The 21484-nt window shown below is 45.7% G+C and overlaps 1 non-coding gene across 1 annotated transcript; it reads right to left on the bottom strand.

The window, feature by feature from the left end:
- Positions 1–17838: 17838 nt before the first annotated feature.
- On the bottom strand, positions 17839–17933 carry TRNAQ-UUG (transfer RNA glutamine (anticodon UUG)). Its single transcript has 2 exons — positions 17897–17933; positions 17839–17874 (listed from the first exon to the last, which is right to left on the bottom strand). It is a non-coding gene; the product is annotated as a tRNA-Gln (tRNA).
- Between the last annotated feature and the right edge of the window lie 3551 nt (positions 17934–21484).

Genomic DNA, 21484 nt, shown 5'->3' with positions numbered 1-21484 from the left:
TACAGTCACCCTCTTGGTCTCCATTTGACAAAGGAAAAACCACAGGCACCAAGAAATTAACTAACTTGCCCAAGGACCAATGGCTTATAAATGATGGCGCCAGGATTTGAACCCAGGTCTGAATCTAAAGTCTGCTCTTAAGTACTCAGCCACACCACCCCCTGTTGAGAACTTGCTGGGTATGCCTGAGCATCATCATCATCATCATCTACGCTTTTGTTGAGCGCTCATTGTTTGTAGTGTGGGCAGAACTGTGCTGGAAGTATGGCATAAAAATGCCTCTTGCACAATAGAACGTGGGATAAACAACCTTATAAATAGCTCTCTCTAGTTGGCAGCCTTGGTGGAGAGGGAAAGCATAAATTACAAGAACTTTGTCAATTGACAAACCTGCTTTTGGTTAGAAGTTTAACACCCTCCACCTCCCTCAACAGATCTCTGTAAGAGAGTTGATAACATGCACCAAAATGGAACAATTTGAGTCCTAGCACATCTTCTCCACCATGTCCACCCCGGAATGGTATTACTTGATGAAGTCTTATAAAGTTAGGGAACCCAAGAGAGACCAGAGAGCATCCTGGATATCTCACAGCTATAACCTTCAGGTACCCAATCCTTGAGAAATGACCTTTTTTATGTATACATTTTTTATGTATTTATGTATAGTTTCGTCTCTGTCATGGGTCCATTAAATTTTACATTTATGTATAGTTTCATCTCTGTCATGGGCCCATTAAAGGCATAGACTCAGGAAACAGACTGCTTGGGATCAACCCCAGAGCTGCCATTTTACTAGCTGTGTGACAATGGACAAATCATTAAATCTTTCTCGGCCTTCATTTCCTCAGCTGGAAAAAAGGACATGATTATAGTATTCTTTGCAATTGAATTATTGTGGAGAGTAAGATAATATATGTAAAAACACAGTGTCTGGTACATAGTCAATGCTATTTAGCTGTCAGTTATTAATATTATTATTCTGCCAAAGAGCTTAAATCCGGTAGAGGTTTTCGGTTTTTTTAATTAAAAAATGTATTTAAAGTAATTTTAAAAATTTTAATAGAAAAAGCATACTTTTTTTCTGATTTTAAATGTAATACATGTTCTTTGTGAATGTTTAGAAAATGCAGAGTTATACGAAATTGCTTTTAAACTTTTAAGTATCCAAATTCTACTGGCCTGAGATAATATGTCGAACAATACAGAACCTAGTAGCTGGAAGCAATAATCATTACTTCATAATTCTGTGGTTGGCAGATTGGGTTCAGTGTATCTCTGCAGTCTTCTGGACGCTTGGCTGGGTCTGGGTGGCTGAGCATGACCTCATTCACAGCTGGCAGTTGGCAGAATATTGACCAGGACACCTCAGTTTTCCTCCACATGACCTTTCCAGCAGGCTGTTCACTTGCTGGAGAACAGGCTACTCACCTCTTCGCATGGTGGTCTCAGGGATCCAAGTGCAGCAGCAAGAGGCAAAGCACCAAAGCCTTAGCATTTTTCTGCCTCTGCTAGGACCAAACCTGCTAATGTCCCATTGGCCAAACCAGTTACATGGCTCAGCACAGATTTAAGGGGTCAAGAGACAGATTTCACCTTTTGATCTGAGGAGAGCCAAAGTCACAATTCAAAAATACAGAGATAGCTATAGGAATAATTTGTGGTGATTTTTTTGCAATTCGCCACAGATAAATGCTATCAAAAATTATGTATATATAGGGGCACCGGGGTGGCTCAGTCAGTTGAGTGTCCAACTCTTGATTTCGGCTCAGGTCATGATCCCAGGGATGTGTGATCGAGCCCCACATGGGCTCCGTGCTCAGCAGGGAGTCTACTTGGGACTCTCTCTTTCCCTGTCTGTCAGCACTTCACTCCGTCCCTGCACACTCTCTCTCTCTCAAATAAATCAATCTTTTAAAAAATTACATATATATAAAAATGTATTTGTGTGTGTGTGTAAATATATATACATATACATATATTTTTACATGAAAAAATATACAACACAAACAAAAGTGATAATATTTTTTATGATTTCTATATTTTTTTAAAGTGATGATATTAAACACGGTGTTTTGTACCTTTTGGGTTTTTTTTTTTTTAAAGATTTTATTTATTTATGACAGTCACACAGAGAGAGAGAGAGGCAGAGACATAGGCAGAGGGAGAAGCAGGCTCCATGCAGGGAACCCGACGTGGGATTCGATCCCGGGTCTCCAGGATCGCGCCCTGGGCCAAAGGCAGGCGCCAAACCGCTGCGCCACCCAGGGATCCCCTTTGTGGGTTTTTTCATTAATTAGATCCTGGGGCATTTTAATGTCCTCATTTTAAGATGTGCATAATATTACATTGTATGGATTTACCATGACTAATTTAAACAAAGTGTCTCAAAGGACTTTTAGGGTGTTCCCAATTTTGCAATAAACTGCTGAATATGTAGACTTTTATACATTTTTCTACTTAGTTTCTTGGTATACATGATTCAACCTCTGACATATTGCAAGAATACAGAAAGGTTCTATCCAGAGTTGATATTCAAAATACTTAGCAACAGAATGATAGTAACCTCAGCATAGAGCAGAGTCCCCAAGGTAACCCTTTGATTGTGGATTCAGAGGTTTAGGTGACAGGAGAGAGGGCAAGCAGCCGGAGTAGTGAGTGGTTCTCAAATGTGGTGGAGCTGGGATATCTTATTTACCTGTACAAGTGTAGTAAATCTCAGCAAGGGAGAAATGTATGCAATCTGTTTTCCATCACCATCTCCAACCAGAGATGTTGTCTATCTTTTTAATCTTTGCCAATCTGATCCATGATAGACAAAAATCATACCATCTTTTATTTTGCATTTTTCTAACTGTGAGGGCACTTTTTTATGTTTTATCACCGCTTGTATTGGGTTGTTATTGTTGCTTTTGATGAATTGCCTGTTTATGTCCTCTGCCCATTTGGGGGGGCGTTATTCTTTTCATTAAAAAGCTAATTATGTGGGGCGCCTGGGTGGCTCACTGGTTGAGCATCTACCTTTGGCTCAGGTCGTGATCCTGGGGTCCTGGGATCAAGTCCCGCATCGGGCTCCTCACAGGGAGCCTGCTTCTCCCTCTGCCTGTGTCTCTGCCTCTCTCTCTCTGTATCTCTCATGAATAAATAAGTAGAATCTTAGGATCTTTTTTTTTTAAGACTAATATGTATTGATACCTTATAGTGTGTCACTACACTAAGCCCTTAATAGGCATTACCTATTTTACTATTCGCTGTGATTATATAAAGTTATTATGATTCCCATTTTAGATATGGGAAAATAGAGGCAGAGATTCAGTAATGTGCCCAACAGTTATCTTAGAACTGATAATTTTATACAGTTTAAAAATATTTGATATGGTCAAATATCTCAAACTTTTTTTTAAATTTATGATAGTCACAGAGAGAGAGAGAGAGAAGCAGAGACATAGGCAGAGGGAGAAGCAGGCTCCATGCACCAGGAGCCCGACGTGGGATTCGATCCCGGGTCTCCAGGATCGCGCCCTGAGCCAAAGGCAGGCGCTAAACCGCTGCGCCACCCAGGGATCCCTCAAACTTTTTTATTAATGGGTTTTGTCTCTAATAGCATTCTTAAATGTTCCCTATCAGAAGGATATAAAAATATTCATCTTTATTTTCTTCTATATAGAAGTTCAGAATTGCCTGTGGAAACAAAGTATATGCGCTTAGGCCCCAATTCAGACCTTTTTTTTTTCTTTAAAGATTTTATTTTATTTATTCATAGAGAGAGAGAGAGAGGGAGAGACTCAGGCAGAGGGAGAAGCAGGCACCACACAGAGAGCCCAACGTGGGACTCGATCCGGGGTCTCCAGGACCACGCCCCGGGCCGCAGGCGGCGCTAAACTGCTGCGCCACCGGGGCTGCCCCCAATTCAGACCGTTTGAATCACAATTTCTACAGTGAGAGCTAGATGTTTATGCTTTTCAAGAGATACACAAACTTACAATCCAAGAGGACTGGTGAATAGACACTAGCTCTTCTTCTCAAAGCACGTGAAAGTGACTAAAGAAATAATAAATTAAGAATATATCTCCAGGGACACCTGGGTGGCTCAGTAGGTTAAGTATCTGCCTTTGGTTCAGGCCATGATCCCGGGATCCTGGGATCAAGCCCTGCATTGGGCTCCCCGCTCAGTGGGGAGTCTGCTTTTCCCTCTCCCTCTCCCCCTGCTCATGCTCGCTCATTCTCTCTCTCTCTCTCTCAAATAAATGAATAAAATCTTAAAAAAAGAATGTATCTACAAAATCAATTCCAGATGGGTTAAAAAGTTAGTTGTGAAATCCCAAACTTAACTTATAGAAGAACATGTAGCAGAATATCTGATGTCTGTATTAGAGTTTTCTAAAGAAACAGAACCAATAAGAATGTATATACATATGGAAAGGGGAGGAGGGGGAGAGAGAGAGAGAGAGAGAGAGAGAGAGAGAGAGAGGATTGATTTTAAGGCATTTTCTCATCTGATTGCAGGCGTTAGAAAGTCCTAAATCTGCAGGGCGGGCTGAGAGGCTGGAAACGCTAGCAAGAGGTTGATGTCTTGAGCCCAAAGGCAGTCTGGAAGCAGAATTCCTTCCTCTCCTGGGGACCTCAGTCTTTTCTCTCGAGGCCTTGCACTGACTGGGCAAGGCCCACGTCCACCATGGATGGTGGTCTGCTTTGTCCGAGTCTACTGAGGTAAATGCTAATCACTCTAGTAAGATACCTTCGCAGCAACATCTAGACTGGTGTTTGGTCAAACAACTGAGCAATGATAGCCTAGCCGACTTGACAAAGAGAATTAACCACTAGAGACAGTAGCTTTATGACCCTGTGGTAGGGAAGGATTTTAAACTAAGAGAGAGAGAGAGATTGATTTGATAAATGGTGCGAACCAGGCAAAAAAAAATTTTTTTTTAATGTTGTGTTTTCATACCCTGTGCAGGTCTTCCTCCTCATTCAAGATGCCCCCAAATATACCAGAGCCCATATTAGACGGATATGCTTCATGGGATCTTCCTTGCCAGAGAGCTATTTCTTATTCTTCTGTGATTCCTGATCAACACCAAGAAACACAGGACAAGAACATAAAAGAAGCAAGTGTGTTTTAATTTATGCTCTGCAAACCTAGATATTAGCCATGGTACCACAATATCCCAAGCCAAAATACCAAACAATGATGGATTTATTGTTTCCCTAATTTAAAACAAGCCTGATTTATTTTTAAAAATGCAACCTCAAGACACAACTCACCAGACGTGATATGGAATGTATTATATGCCTAACCAAAAAACAAAACGCTACGCGGTACAGTGGATTTGAAAATTATCTTGCTATTAATAGAACTCCCGGATGGCTGTGATCTGTTGGATTTGATACATTCAGGTTTTGGCAGCTGCTGGGACTGAAAACAAGACGTTCCATACGTTATTACTTAATAGAGAAACTAGGTCATAAAATAGCCCTTTGGTGAATTTTTTCCAAAAGGTTTTGAAGAGCCCAATTTCATCTTTAATAAGTCCGCGTTGCTGAGTATGTTTGGCAAAGCAGCAGTGTGATTAACAGACTCCTTCTCTGGAACTTGTGTAAAATTGAGAGCAGCTTGGGGTGCCCCGTTACTGTCATCTCTTCAGCTGGCATTATACGCCCACAACAAATATTTGTTGACTCCCCGAAGCGCCCTTCTCTTTCCTTTTATATTTTGAGGGTCTGTCACTGAGCTACTGACCGAAATGTTTGGACTGAGGAGATTTACAAATATATCTGTTGGACAGATCACATTTTTAAGAGTTTAAGGTAATACTGTTCTATTCTGCTGGGTTCAAAATCACTTTTAAATGTTTATTTGGAAAACATTTCTACCTACTGGCCCCATTAAAAATAAGCTTTTTTTTTTTAGTTTTTATTTAAATTCCGGGATAGTTACCAGATAGTGCAATATTAGTTTTAGGTGTACAATCTAGGGACTCAGCACTTCCACACATCACCTGGTGCTCATCACAAGTACTTTCCTTCAGCCCCATCACCTGTTTCACCCATCCCCCAAACAAGCTTTTTTAAAAAACTGAGATAACCCCCCCCAAAAAATAGCTTCAGTGATTTTAGGGTTTGGTTTTTTTTTTTTTTTCATCTAAAGAAGTACTTGTTTTAGGTTGGATGCTGGAAGTAGACTCTGAGATGAGGTTTCTGAAAAATCAGCAAGGAAATTCAACTGGAAAGGGAAGAACCAAGGAGTGCAATGTATCAAGTCAAGTCCCCAAGAGGGTGGCTGGGGTTCAGTCCTGCTCTAGGGATAGTAGAAGTCCTCCGGGGGAAAGGGAGCTGGAGTATTTCTAGACAGCACCGCCCCCCCCCCCCCATGATAATCAAGACTCACTGCAGCATAGATTCCTAGGCACTTCTGGATGTCCTTGCATGGACAGAGTGGGTTCCAGCAGCCTGTGGCTTGTCTTCCAACAAAGAGATACAGGTGCCAGTTGGGTGTGGTGAGGGCAATGACAGGTGTGGGTGAAGGTGGTCTAAGGGGATATGTGTGGACATATGACAGCAGGTGCCTACTGTCCCACAAGGCATACTTTGTCTGGGTCTCTCCACAGATTCAAAGCAAGCCTAGATATGAAGGGAAGGAGGCACCATGTAGGCCATATAATGTTTCAGGCAAGTCACCATGTTTCCCTTGATGTCTCTGCCCCCCCTGGTTGAATCAGTAGAAGCAGGCTAAAGAGAGGAGCTTACATTGGCAATGGACGACTCTGTTATACTTCCCTCATGAGGGCAACCCCACCACTAGCCCCCCAGAGTCTGGGCAGTGGTAGACAATGAGCAGGTCTGGAGGGCAAGAACAGAAAACCAATCCTGAAGGAAGTACTTGGGGCAAAGACAGAAAAATGAGCTCAAGCCAGGGCTTCACTGAGGCGAGGAAACAGCTGGAACTGGAACAGACATTATTATGATCATAATACAAGATAAAACTATATTGTACAACATATATAATAATGCAACAAATGGAATTATTTACATAACCATAATACAAACTGAATGCAGCACCCGGTACTCAATAGCCACACATGGCTAATGGCTACTGTATTGGATGGCATAGCTCTAGAACATTCCATCATCACAGAAAGTTCTGTTGGACAGCACTGGCCGAGAGCTTACTGAATGGGTCAAGTGTTGAGATGTCATGGGCCTCAAACTCATGTTTTCTTCCTCTCCATATTCAGCTTATAACAAATCAAATTTTGCCCCTGGGATCTCCCTGAAAAATTTGCATTAGCTTGTTAAGGGGCGATGGTATAGAGATACTTTGTAAACTTTCTGTTTGGAGTTACCTTCGTTAAATGACCTTTGACTCCTGAGTTTTTAGTCGTTAAATGTTAACTCAGACGTAGTACACATTGAGCTTCCAGTGAGTATTGGAACAACCCACCAGTCAGGTTCACTTTCTTCTTTGATCGCTGTTTTCCTTTACCTTATTGTTGGTGTACGTTTTAATCTTTACAAGGAAAAAGAACAAAATTTGATCTCAAGGGGGAGGAGGCAAGAAGCCACACGGGAGTGGAAATCGTGGAAGAATCTAACTTTCTCACTCCAGTGAGAGTTTCTGGAGTTATTCCAGGAACAAAGTGCTTGCACTTGAATCCTTATGTCAGGGTCTTCTTCTGAGGGTACCCAAATTAAGACAGTCTGTGATTCAAGTCTAGAAATAAAGGTGATCAATGATAACACAGCATCTCCTCAACCTTGGACTTCTGACTAGGGCCCAGGACGCTATCTGCTGGGTTTTAAAACATATTTTATTTATTTATTAGAGATACAGAGAGAGAGAGAGAGAGAGGCAGAGACACAGGCAGAGGGAGAAGCAGGCTCCATGCAGGGAGCCCGACGTGGGACTCCATCCCGGGTCTCCAGGATCACACCCTGGGGTGAAGGTGGCGCTAAACCACTGAGCCACCCAGGCTGCCCCTATCTGCCAGTTTAAAATGCTCCCAGATGCCAACAAAAGCAGCAGCAGATACCAGGCTTTTGGAAATGCTAGGCCCAAATTCAACCTGGTGACTTGGTCTGGTCAGAATTTGTCCCGGCAGCTAAGCGGAATTGGCCTGGCCTGGCCACGTGAGAATGGGAACGGAAACACTGGTGGTGGGCAAGAGAGAGGAAAAACGAGGAAGCCAAGTAGGATACAGTCTCAAGCCAATTTCTCAGAGGCAGGTCTGGGATTCACTGCTTCAGAAATATTCCACTGAAGGGCGAGAGAGCTGGGGCATTTATCCATCCCTTCTCATCAACCATTGGTTGAGGGATGCTGGGAGAGAGCAAGCGCAGGGGCACCCTGGGCCTACTGCACGCACAGGCAGAGAAAGCCCACACACAGAGAGGTACAGACTCAGGCTGGCATGCAGGGACAAATGGCTAGTATTGGAGGACCAGCGTAGACATTGACAGAGTCTGCTACACAATCTTATTTTTATTTTTAAGTGGACAAAATAGACCCGAGAGTCTTAAAGTACAGCCTATCCATGGGCTAGTAGGGCTGATCCACTGGTGCGGAGGAGATAATGAGTCACTGCTGAATGGAAAAACAAAAGGATCTTTAATGGGGAGTTTGACTCCTGGTCAGAACATCCCAAATAGTTGAGAGAGAGGACAGAGCCTTTGGTATTAATTGCATTTGAGTTGAAAGGGTGGGGAGACAGTGTTCTGGCTTTTGCACCAAAGAAGACACAGACCAACTTATTTTAACCACTTGTCAGAGGCTACATGGGCGGCCTGCACATTCTGGAATTTCTGAGAGAGACTTACCAAATGCTTTCTGCTGAGGCTGACGAAGCCAAGCCGGGGCATCTGCATGCCAGGAATATATGGTTGCATATGTGCCACTGTTTATCTGTTTGCAAAATATGCCATATGTCGACAGCCTGACATATGTTGAGCTATCTGGAAGATCAGTCAGAGAGAAAGAAGAGCCAGAGTAGAAGAAAGAGAGGAGAAAGGAAAACATGAAAGGGGTAACAAACCCTTGTGCGTTCGGCTAGGTGGTGAATTCCTTAAGCATCAGGCACGTATCTCCCAGTGGTCCATGTGGCAAGGATCTTGGCCCTTACCTGGGCCGGTGCCCCCCATTCCTGAATGAAGAAACTGAATCCAGAGTTCCCGTGGCCCAACGAATAGAAAGTCAGGAGTAGGACCCCCGGCGTTGCCTCCGCTCCAGCCTCCTTGCATCTTGGGCTTTCTTTCATGGCCACATGCTCACCCACCACCTCCTGTCTTCTCCTGCCCATCCAACCCCCATGCACCCCACTCTTCCACTGCCTTGGTCTCCCCTCGTGCCTACTGCATGCTGTGCGCTGGCTGAGCGTCAACATTCACTGTCCCCTTCCCATGGGCCTTTGACCGCATTGTTCGCTCTGCCTAGCATTCCCTTGCCCTTCTACCTGTCACCATCCCAGCCATCTTCAGGGTCAGGCGGATGGCACTTGGTCACACATCCTTCCCTAGGATGCAAAGCCGGAAATAGTTTCTCCACCCTCTGTACTGCCGTCACACTCTGTGTTTCTCTGAGACCATCCATCCGTAGTATACTTGCTGATGCTCATTTTTCTCTATAAAAGTATAATCCGCTCACATGCCGAGATTCTTTCCTCTTTGACCCTCCTCAGTGCTCATCAGAGAAGCTTCGACATAGTAAGAATAGCAATTGGCAATTATTGAGTGTTTGCTCTGTGTCAAGCACCATGTTTACAGTTTTGCATGCATTAGCTCATTACTTCTGGCATTAACCCTATGAAGGGAACACTCACCATTGGTCCCGTTTCACACTCGAGGGACCTGTGACACAGAGAGGTTAGGAAACTTGCCTAAGATAACACAGCTGGGAAGTCAGCGTCAGGGCTGCTGACGCCAAAGCTCAAGCTCTTAGCCACAGGGCTAGACTTCCTTCCGCGGTACGTCCGAGGATTTGAATTTATTTCACTGTTATGAAATGCCAAAAAGAGAATTTTTATTTAAAAAGCAATTAAATATTGGAGTGTAAAAGAATAATTGTCCTCTCAGAAAGAGAGCAAAAAGGAAACACTAGATCAACGACGAAGATCACTCACATTTTCCTCAGGAGAAAGTTAAATGAGCTTCATCAAATGATTTAAGATTTGTTGTTTCCTCCATCCACCTAAAGAGTAAAATGTAAATCCTTGTCTTCCCCTAGAAAAACAATCTTATAAAGTGTAGTGTCATTCATGAAACCTTTAAAATCCGCGCAAGGCCAGAGAACAACATGAGTCATTATTAGTTGGCTAAAATCCTAGGAGGCCTCCTGTGGGTTCAGGAGCTCCGGAATCACCTCAGGAGCCTGTCATTCCCGGGTGGGTGTGGGCTTATGATGCTTTATTTTTATCACCTCAACTGGGACACAGCCAGCTACAGCAGTGCCAGCTCCATGGAGGCCTCAGGATCAGTAGAGGGCTCCCTTTCTTCCTGAGTCCCCAAACCTGGGTGGTTGAAGAGATTTTAAAAGCAAGGATGCAGAAGCCACCATTGCCTCAGAATGGGGCCTTCTGGAACTTTTGGCCTGAAGAAAAGAAACCTGAGGAGTGAGGTCACAGTGGTCCAGAGTTAAACGATTATATTTTACTCGGGGGAATTACACCGGGGGGACGGGTGAGCAGCAAGGGGACGCAGCTTCGGGTTCACCGGACAGGCTGCGTGGCCAAGTGTCAGAGCTGCCCACGCCCCCTCAGCTGCGCTTTCCTCCCGTGTCAAACGGGGGTGATGATACTCATTGGAAAAGGTGGTTGTGATGACCGAATAGCTCAGGTCGGCTTCCCAGACTTGAGCCATCCACATCTCACAGCAAAGGGATCTGTGAGGAAGGTGTGAGGAAGGCTCAAGGCCCCAGCTGCGGGGTGGTGGGGGGCCCAAGGCCAGCCATTGTGGGGAGCTGTCATCATGCCAGGCCTGCAGGGGGCAAGACAAGAGAGCATGGGCAGAGCTGGGGCCCTTTAGAGAAGGCAGCGAGACTGTGGCCTGGTGAACCTGCAGCAAGTCTGCAGAAGACTGAGCAAGTACCCCAGCCTCACCCTCCTCCCGCCCCCCATCGCCTGCTGGTGCTCCCCATTGGCTGTGCCCAGCCAGAAGCAAGGGAGCCCATGATGTGCCCCTGAGAAGGCCAGCCTCCTGGGGGGGGGCAGCAGAAAGGGTGGCTGAGTGGGGACAGGCAAAGGGGACCGCCTCTGTGAGCCTTGGCCCAGCCCCCCTCCTCTGCATCAGCTCCCCCCTGCCCCCGCTTTCATGAGCTGAAATACATTCACTTTATATCCTAAGCAGGGATATCATGAATTCATGAGTTGGAAGGGCTAATTTTTTTTTAAACCATCCAAGACCTAATGGCCACTTTATTTTTTTAAAGATTTTATATATGAGAGACACAGAGAGAGGAGCAGAGACACAGGCAGAAGGAGAAGCAGTCTCCATGCAGGGAGCCTGACGTGGGACTCGATCCCGGGTCTCCAGGATCACGCCCTGGGCTGAAGGCAGGCGCTAAACCGCTGAGCCACCCAGGGACCCCAGGGCTAATTTTTTTTTTTTTGCTCCAGAATATGCATTTGAGGTAGTTCGGTCTCAGTTCAGCACTTAGAAAAAGTAAATACTCCATAAAGCCATTGGCTCTGTTGCTGGGAGTCAGAGATGAACATGCAGTGGAGTGCCTTGTCCCGATTGCAACTAACTTTTATTAATTTTTTTAGAGATTTTATTTATTTATTTGAAAGAGAGAGAGAGAATGAGCTGGGAGAGGGAGAAGCAGGCTCCCCACTGAGTAAGGAGCCGGATGTGGGGCTCCATCCCAGGACCCCGGAATCATGACCTGAGCTGAAGGCAGACCCCCAACTGACTGAGCCACCCAGGCAGCCAGCAGCTAACCTTTAAAAACATGTTATTATTCAAAATGCGATCTTTTCCCACTAGGTTTTCTAACCAGATTGCTAATTTCTAGAAAAGATGATATAAATGTGTTTGGTGTGTTTGTTTTCTAACTGGCCCACCTTAATGAATTTGATTATTTGGCCCATTGGTTTTTCATTAGATTCTTTTGGTTTCTCCACGCAAACAAGTAAATCATCCGGGAGTGTTGATAAGTTTTTCCACTTACTGCTATTTAACATCTCATCACAGTGACTTGAACCTATAGGGCAGCGTTGATCAAGAATGGAGAAATGACAACAACAAAAACAACAACAATAGCAATAACAAAGAATGGAACAACAGTGGTGAGATCAGGAATTCTTCATTTCTTTCTTGCTTTAACGGAAATGCTGCAAGCTTTTTTGTTGTTTGTCTGTTTGGTAACATTAACCTGACATGGGCTAGTGCTAATGAGAGATAGTCTTTGTTTTGTTAAGGAAGTGCCCTTAGAGTCTTAGTTAACTAAGAATTCTTATCAAGAATGGGCATTATGTGTTATCAGATGCTTCCTAGACATCTATTGAGACTTTAAAATCCTGGAATAAATCCTGCTGGATGATGATGCATAATTCTTTAACTATATTGCTTTTCTTTCTTTCTTTTTTTTTTTTTCTGAGGCGTTGCATCTTGGTTGGACAAGAGCTGGGTGTGTGCCTTAAAGTCATTTTTGGGATGTCAAGGGACTAAAACGAGTGTAGTAAGTTAAAATGCAGGTTTTTGGGGATCCCTGGGTGGCTCTGCGGTTTGGCGCCTGCCTTCGGCCCAGGGCGTGATCCTGGAGACCCTGGATCTAGTCCCGCGTCGGGCTCCCTGCATGGAGCCCGCTTCTCCCTCTGCCTGTGTCTCTGCCTCTCTCTTTCTGTGCCTTTCATGAATAAATAAATAAATAAAATCTTAAAAAAAATAAAATAAAATGCAGGTTGTGTATTCTGATGAAGAATAAACGTGTGAGAGTGAAAATGTCTGTTGTGCAGGCAATGATGTTTAAAACAACGTTGTATGAGACGTAACTGTAGCTGCAGGCTTTCAGCAGGCCACTGAGTCTCTCTTTTACCTCCAGCTGAGGAATATGAGACTGAAAGTGGGAAGATTTTGGATAAACAAAGTTGCATGCTCAGGATAGAATTCCAAGCTGAGATAAATTTGGGTCTTACAGATCTGCCTACTTTTTTGAAACTAGACCCAGCATCAGACTTTCCTCTTTTTTTTTTTTTTTAAGATTTTATTTATTTATTCATGAAAGACAGAGAGAGGCAGAGACACAGGCAGAGGGAGAGGCAGGCTCCCTGCGGGGAACCCGATGTGGGACTCGATCCCAGGACCCCGGGATCACAACCTGAGCCAAAGGCAGACGTTCAACCACTGAGCCACCCCGGTACCCTGGACTTTCCTCTTTTGTCTCGACTTAGCGTAGGTAAATTTATCCAAGTGTGAGCAAGGACACCTCATGAAGCAAGTGACAAGGCGAAATGTAATGTCAGAAAGTCGCAGGTATGTTGCAAAAGTTGTGTGTGGGGGTGGGCAGCACACGCACGGGTGGGGTGTACCTACGGCTCGGAACCTGCATAAATCCAGGCCACCCTGTCGCCTGCCTCAGCTCGGTGCTGCATTCAGAAGAAACACCAATCCAACAATCCAGAATAATTAAAAAAAAAAAAACTATTCAGATTTTTCCTGTAGAATCAACCAAATGGAAAGAAGCAATCCCTTTCCTAACACAACCAGGTTTCCTTCCGTGCATCCTTTCCCCCAAACCCCAAGTCATCACAACCCGGCAGCTGCCTCTCTTCCTCCCGCTGGCTCTCGAACAGTCCCTAGGCTTTCTCTCTGACTCAGCCTGACCTGGCCCTTGCCATCCTTTACCTTCCAGATCGCTTCTCTTCTCTGCCCTTCGCCCTGTAAAGCAGTCAAGCTCTTTTGGGGCTTGGCGCTCCCCCCCCCTCCCCCCACCGCGGTGGCCCAGATCTGCACGTCTGGGCCCCAGAATGATCGGGCAAAGGTAAAGAGACCTTAGCAGGCGGCGTTTTTGTTTTGGTTTTGGTTTGTTTTTCTGTAACACCGGCCGCAAGAAAATTGCCAGGCAATCTGCAAACCTCTGCTTACCCGAGACTTTCATGTCCCTCCTCCAGCAAACATCACCCCACAGCCTAATCTGCCACAGCCTAATCCTCCCGCCGCTCCCTCCAACTGAAATGCAGAACAACTCATCAACAGCAAAGAGGTCAAAAGCGGGGAGATCAAGAGAGAGCTGGGTCGTCCCGGGCCTGGAAAAGGAGCTATGCGGGGGATGGCAAAATTATGGTCACACCAAGTGCTGTCTCTTCGACTTGGCCTGCGTCCCCTGAAGCTGGAGTCTCCCCAAAAGTATTATTAAGGCCTCAAGAAAGAGGTAGAGGAGGAACGAGGAGGCGTGACGCTGGCTTTCCTCGTCTGGAAACCGGAGGCTTTGCAAGGGCCCAGGTGCATCTGGCGCGGCCGAGGGCCAGGCCCCTGCCCTGGGCCACGCTCTGGGGCTCTGCAGCCCACGCGCCCCCTCCGGCAGAGTGAGGAGCCTATTTTTAAAGACCAGGCAAACTCTGAATGTGTAATGACTTCTCCTCTTCTCCGCCCGATGCCAATCAGTGACTCATCAACCATTTTCTAAATGACTATGTTTTCATTCCCCAGTCTCCTTCCCACTGCGATATTAGAGAAGATTAGATGCAGCCCCTCGCTGCCTCCCTCTGCTTCTCTGCGCCTTGTTTTAGAGACGGCAATGCCCCCAAAATAGAAGCATTTCGTTGAAGGCTGATCATTTGGTGACAAGTGGAAACGCGCGGGCGCGGTGGTCGGGGAGGGTCTGGAGGACTTCGGGGAGGACGTTGGCTGAAAAGAGAAGGAAATAGAACCTTGGGCTAGGAGAAATGGGGTATCTCACCGGGGCGCCCTTCCCTGCACCCAACCTCACCGGGGCTTTCTGGGCCAAAGCTTATTTAGGAACCCCGGCCACCCTTCGCAGTCACTGGCCACTGCGTGCTGTTCTCTGCCAAATGCCTGGTTTCCTTCTGGGCCCTGCTGCTCTCCCCTGCTCCTACCCCTGGCACCTGCTCCTGTCCCCCCACGACACGTTTCCTCGAGCCCTGTGCTCCCCTTAGCAGCCGCAGGGAGAGCGATCCCTTTGCGGGGATTTTCTCTTCCTGCTCCTACTCCTACTCCTGGACGCGACTGTTTCCAAACGGAGCCTTGTCTTTTGCTCCAAGAGCAAAGAGAGAGTTTGGTTGGTGAATAGAAACCCATCTGTCGTTTCTGGGATAATGATGCTCAGCCTATCCCGCTGCCGATGGGGATGTGGTCTTGTGTTCTGGAAAACAAACACGAAAACGCCGATACTGATCCTTAGATGCCCCTCCTCTATCGTGCCAGGTACCTCTATTTGCCCTATTCTGCCTTCTCCAGCCTGCTCCGTGGCCTGGGTGCTTGATCTATGTGGATTATGTCAACAGGGTCCCCTTACCTCCAGGCTTCCCACTGGGTCCAAACCATGCACAGCTCTGGGAGTAGATCCGAGGATTGGAGGACAGCAAGTTCCAGGTGTTTGCTGGGCTGCTCCCTCTTTGGGATGACTCTGTCTCTTGACCCAAGGTCACTGCTTCCTTCAAGGAAGCCTACAGGACTCTCTTTTTCTGATAACCTCTTTCCCATCATCCCCGAAGGCAGGCCCAGGGGTGGTAGCAGCTCTACTGCTGCTTGCCCTGAGTGCCGGCATTTTCCCACAAGCTGCCATTGGGCAAGGAGTGCCTCTGTAAAAGAATCCTCTTGAAGTCATCCTCCTTTGAATGTGCCATCTGTTTCCTGTTGGGGCCCGGACTGGCCCTGTCTTTCTCTCTCCTCCACTTCCACCCCACCCCTTGAGCCTACTCTGCTCTATGTTTCTCTCACCTCCTGCAGCATCTTTTGGCCTCCTCACACCTCTAGCATGACTCATCTTGCCACTTCGGGAACAACTGGTGACCCTTCAGGAAACAGCAGCAAAAGGGTTATGGTGAAAGGGATGAATTTTTTGAAGCAAGAAGTACAGCCCCAATACTCCTGAGCTAAGTGTGATCCACATGAGCATCAGTTGGCCAACGTATGCTTGCTGGGAAGAAAGGCTAAGGATGGATTCGGAGCTGGATTACTGACGATGCCCTCAAACCCCTCTGAGTTACAGTCTACTTGCTCGCAGCCTGTGGGGCTTCTGTGAACCATTCTCAGATCATTTGAGGCCACAGGATATCTATAGCAACTGAATCTCAATAATCATAATCATCATAATCATGGTAATGGCTGCCAATTACTGAGTGCCAACTCTGAACCAGGCACTGCGCCTGGTGTTTTGCTTCTGTAAATCAAATGGAAGTTTCCATCTCGCTCTTAAGGGTTGCATCCCCACAGTATTTGGGAAAGGGGCCGATTGGACCCTGGTCCATCCTCAAGGGGTCCACCTGTCACTCCGCTTCTCCGAGTCGTGCGTTACTCCCGACTCCACCAGGGGGCGCCACAAACTTCCCTGCGGGTGGAGGTCCGGAACTCTGGAGGGGACCTTCCCCTCCTAAGCGGGGTTCCCTCTGGAAAGCCCAGAAAGCCCTCGGAGAGCTCTTGAGCGTAATGGAGAGTCCCCACTCTCACTTTCCTCCCTAACACAGCCAGACAGTTAAGAGGGTCTGACAGCCTGTGTTAAAGTTTGAGGAGCATCAAAGGGGGAACACCACATGTGAAGAAAAGAAGGTGACAGGACCCCTAAGGACTTTAGGCGTTCCCAGGGGCGCTCTCTGAGGTGCACTCCAGTTCCTGTCCTCGTCCCTGGCCTCAATGTCTCCTCCTCTCTGTGCAGTCTCCACCTTTTTCTACCTCTGCATCTCCCTTTAGAAATGTTCACCCACTGGAGCTGTTCTCACCCCAGGATACATCCCTTTCCTCCCAGAGGACCTCTCTTCCCGAGTGTCTGAGTCAACAAGGACCTCTGCAGCCTCCCATTGGGTGCTGTTCTGTCCACTGTCTCTCAAGATCAACCCGCTGGCCTTGTTGGATTGTCCAACAGTAGCTGTGGATCTCTCTCCCGCTTTCTCCCCTGCACACATGCGTGCACGCACGCACACACAGGGATCTCCCAAGGACAGATATGAATTCTCAGAGCCAACATAGTCTACACCCCGAAAGGGGGAAGAGAACTATTTCCCTGAGTGCCTCCATGGTATGCAAGGTCCCTCTTGCACCGTGGACTTGGTACCTCACATTGTTTACCATCGCAATTGGCTCTTCTGTTCATTTTTCCCTTTTAAAAGTGGTTCAGCTTTGGGCCTCTGGGAACAGGCTCTTTAGTGGCTTCCCCTTTAGTTACACAAAGACCCAGTTCAGGTGTTGAAATAACCACCTGTGAGAGCCATTCCATTTCTTCCCATACGCTCTTCCTCTGCCCTGGTCTCTGTCTGGAGCTTGGTTCAGGCTCCTGCTGCCTCAGGCTCCTATACCTTCCCTCTAGACCCTCATAACCCCAGGGGGTGGCTGAGGTTCTTTTCACACATTCTTTGCCCCAGTGAATGACTCATCAATCCTGTGAGGTAGAAATTGGCCTGCCTTCTTCCTTCCTTTCTCTCTCTCTCTCTTCCTCCCTCTCTTTCTCCCTCTCTCTCTCCCTATATCCCATCCACCGCCAAGTCTTTGAGATGTTATCTCCTTGACTATTTTCTGGAATCCATGGACCTCTCTCCATCCCCCTTCTCCACTGTGTCCATTGCTTCCTCCACATCGGTTGCCTGTCCCCTCGTCATCCGTCTCATCAACCGTCCCATCCTTTATATAACATTGCTCTTCGCCTTTTTAAAAGATATTTTTTTCTTTAAGTAGGCTCCACACCCAACATGGGGCTCGAACTCATGACCTCAAGATCAAGAGTCATATGACCTCAAGATCAAAGTCATATGCTCTACCCACTGAGCCAGCCAGGTGCCCCTGCTCTTCACTTTTCACTACTTGTATGTGGGTGCTTCCCTCAACGGAACTGTCAGCTGCATGAGGACAGAGGGTTCTCCATCTGGTTTACTGCCACACATCTTGTGCCTAGCACGGGGCCTGCCAGGTAGTAGGCGCTCAATACTTATTTGCTGAATGAATGAGCAAATTGTTGAGTCCAGTTTACTTATCTTGGAGGCTAGGAGAGATTAGGCTCCGAGCGCGGTCTTGCATGCAGCAAACTGTCAGGGAATACCTATCGGATAAATGAATATTTCTTTTGCTCAGGCCACATAGCTAATTAGTGGCTGCATTTAAATCAAGTCTCCTTATTCCGGTTGGTTCTTAAACTTGACTGCGACTGTGTGTTAGGCACCTCTGAGAAATTTTAAAAATCCTCATGCCCTGGCTGCCCCATAAACCAATTAAACCAGAATTTTTTGGTGGGGTTGGCAGTGGGGACCGGAGTATCAATAATTTTTTGAGGGGGAGGAGAGAGAGAGAGAAAGAGAGATGGGGGAGAGGCAGCAGGAGAGGTAAAGAGAGAATCCCAAGCAGACTCCACACCTCAGCGTGGAGCCTGATGCAAGGCTCTATCCCACGACCCTGAGATCATGACCTGAGCCAAAATCAAGGGTTGGACACTTAGCTGACTAAGCCACCCAGGAGCCCCCAGAGTATCAATATTTTTAAAAACTTTCTAGGTGATTCCAGCGTACAGCTAAGATTGAGAACCATTTTATTTTTTATTATTTTTAAAAGATTTTATTTATTCATGAGAGACACAGAGAGAGAGAGAGGCAGAGACACAAGCAGAGGGAGAAGCAGGCTCCATGTGGGGAACCCGATGCGGGCCTCAATCCCGGGGCCCCAGGACCACGCCCTGAGCCAAAGGCAGCCGCTCAACTGCTGAGCCACCCAGGTGTCCTGAGAACCATTTTAAATCATGAGGTAGGACCCAGGTAATCCCATACCTCTCATCTAACAGAAAAGCTTTGAGAAAAATCAGAAGCCTTGCTAAGCAAACTGAACGTTCAATTCCCATGTCCAGAAACAGTGGCAGCTTGTGGGGGAAGGGGGCACATTGTTGTGTTGGGCTAGGACTGAACCATGGGGAGAACCAGCATGTGTTCACTTCCAGAAATGCAGAGAAATGGTTTTGTGAGGTGGGTGGAGGCATTGGAAGAAAATAAGTAATGCAAACGTATTTGAAACTGGGTACTGGGAAGCTGTGCCTTAAGAATCTTCTTAGACTATAGAAGAGTAACTCCAGGGACTTGGGGAGAAGTCTTTGTGCCATTTAAAATGGACAAACCTCCGGCTGTGTTTGCCAAGGAAACCATTTTAGAAGACAGTGATGGAGAAAAGGCCATCAGAGTAATTTTCCCCTAGAAAAGCACTGTGCTGGATACAGCTGTGCTTGGTGGTTCATTTCATCCCAGAATTGCTAAGCCCTTTGGTTGAGGCTTGTTTTCAAAACTGCCACATGTGAAGCTGGGAATTATGACTTAAAAGAGAAGTGGGAAAATACCTAGGGAATGCTTTAAGTCACTGAAATCACTGGGAGAGAGTGCTTTGCCCAGGGATCCCAACTCTGGGCCCCAGGCTCCCCCCTTTGGTGCCACCCTAACCACAGTGGGCCAACCTTGTCCACGTCAAACTCCTTACAGTGACAACTTCTCAAATTCGTTACAGGATTTCTTACAATATGAGGAAATAGCAAAGCAAACCACAATTCAATAGCACAGAACAGGATTTGCTTTTTTCTATTTGTAACATACATAATAAATAGATGCCGGCATTGATATATAAAGGGCTCTTATGAAGTAGTTAGGTGTTATAACTCAATATAATGTTAATTAAAATACTATCTTTACATGGTTAATACTTCTATTTACAATGAAGTGCTCCAGGGGATTTTGCAGAGCTATGAAGATGCTTGCATGGGCAGACCTGTCAATTAGTTCTAGGTTTTAGCCACTCAGTTTGGCATATGTGGGAGACCAAGAGTAAGGAGGAAGAACGGTCATGCAGATTTCAGGGATTTAATAAGATGAGAACCTCTGTTTTTGGTGGGAAAAACCAAAGCGATTGTTGTAAAGCTGTTGTGAAGTTGTTGGTCCAAACAGAGACTCGATTTGGGTATCTTTTCTTATCTTCCAGACCATACAGTTCTCTTTTGTTATCTCCAATGTACACACTGCTTTGTACTTGTGGTGTAGACATAGACTACAATGTGCATTTCATGTGTTTTAAAATCGAAAACAATAAAGCAGTAAGCGAGAGCTTGGCTTGGTCTAATATCCAACATCAGTGTTTGGAAACACGGAAGCTTAGAGTTGAAAGGGTCATTTAGTTCAGTTCCTTCCCTCTAGGTATTTGAACATTTAACACCAAGATGTTGAGTTTGGAGACATTCTCCTTTTTTTTTTAAGGATTTTATTTATTTATTCATGAGAGACACACAGAGAGAGGCAGAGACACAGGCAGAGGGAGAAGCAGGCTCCCCGTGGGGAGCCCCATGCAGGACTCGATCCCAGGACCCCAGGATCATGCCCTGAGCCGAAGGCAGATGCTCAACCACTGAGCCACCCAGGTGTCCTGAGTTTGGAAGACATTCTAAAAGATTTCTAGGACTAGAGGATCCATCAACTCAGTTCAGGGTTTCTATAGTCCAGAGGCTTACATTGTCTGGCTCCTTTCACATCCTAGCATACTTTTTTCCTTGATTGAGCTCAATACTTCTTGTTTAGAAGCACTAAAGTATAACAAGACACTCTCTAGGACCCAGGAAGTCTCCGTGGGCTGCAGGATACCAGTGAGGGGGTGGCCTCAGGGGGGGACAATGAGAGTAGAGCAGAGGAGGGCAGTGTCCTGCTTCTCAATATGTAAGGACGATTACACAACTACCTACCAATATAGTGTGAGACAGACAAAGATCCCCTGCACGCAGAGCTCCCAGTCCAGCCAGTGACATGAAAATCATAGTCATTCACATAGTATGTGACCCCAGAGATCAATCATCTCAGCATTTCTATTTTATGGAGACCATGAACCCCTTTGAAAGTGACGTGCCATCTTTTCAGTCCCTTAACATGTTAAAAAAAAAAACCCATTTGATCATTTTTGTATTATGAATAAAAAGAACCCAATTTTATTTTTTTATTTTTATTTTTTTAAGAACCCAATTTTAAGCAAATATTGTTTAATTTTGGATTAACAATTGAAGTTCTACTAAGACACTAAGACATTCATTTTAATTCCATTTTACTACTACTCACAATCTGTAAAGACAAATTTTGCTATTTGTCTATTTAGCAAGGGATACACTTTATTGGCCTTAAATTGCTTATGTAAGAAACACTAGAATATGTCAACAGATTTATTTTATTATTTTATTTTATTTTATTTTATTTTATTTTATTTTATTTTATTTTATTTTATTTTATTTTATTTTTTTAACAGATTAATTTTAAATTCACATACTGGATGTGGTCACAGATTGAAAGTATATTAAAGGTCAGGGGTCATTTAAATTTATTTATTT

This window comes from Canis lupus, chromosome X, assembly GCF_048164855.1.
Source record: "Canis lupus baileyi chromosome X, mCanLup2.hap1, whole genome shotgun sequence".
Taxonomy (NCBI): domain Eukaryota; kingdom Metazoa; phylum Chordata; class Mammalia; order Carnivora; family Canidae; genus Canis; species Canis lupus.
This window is presented reverse-complemented; position numbering and strand designations above follow the sequence as displayed.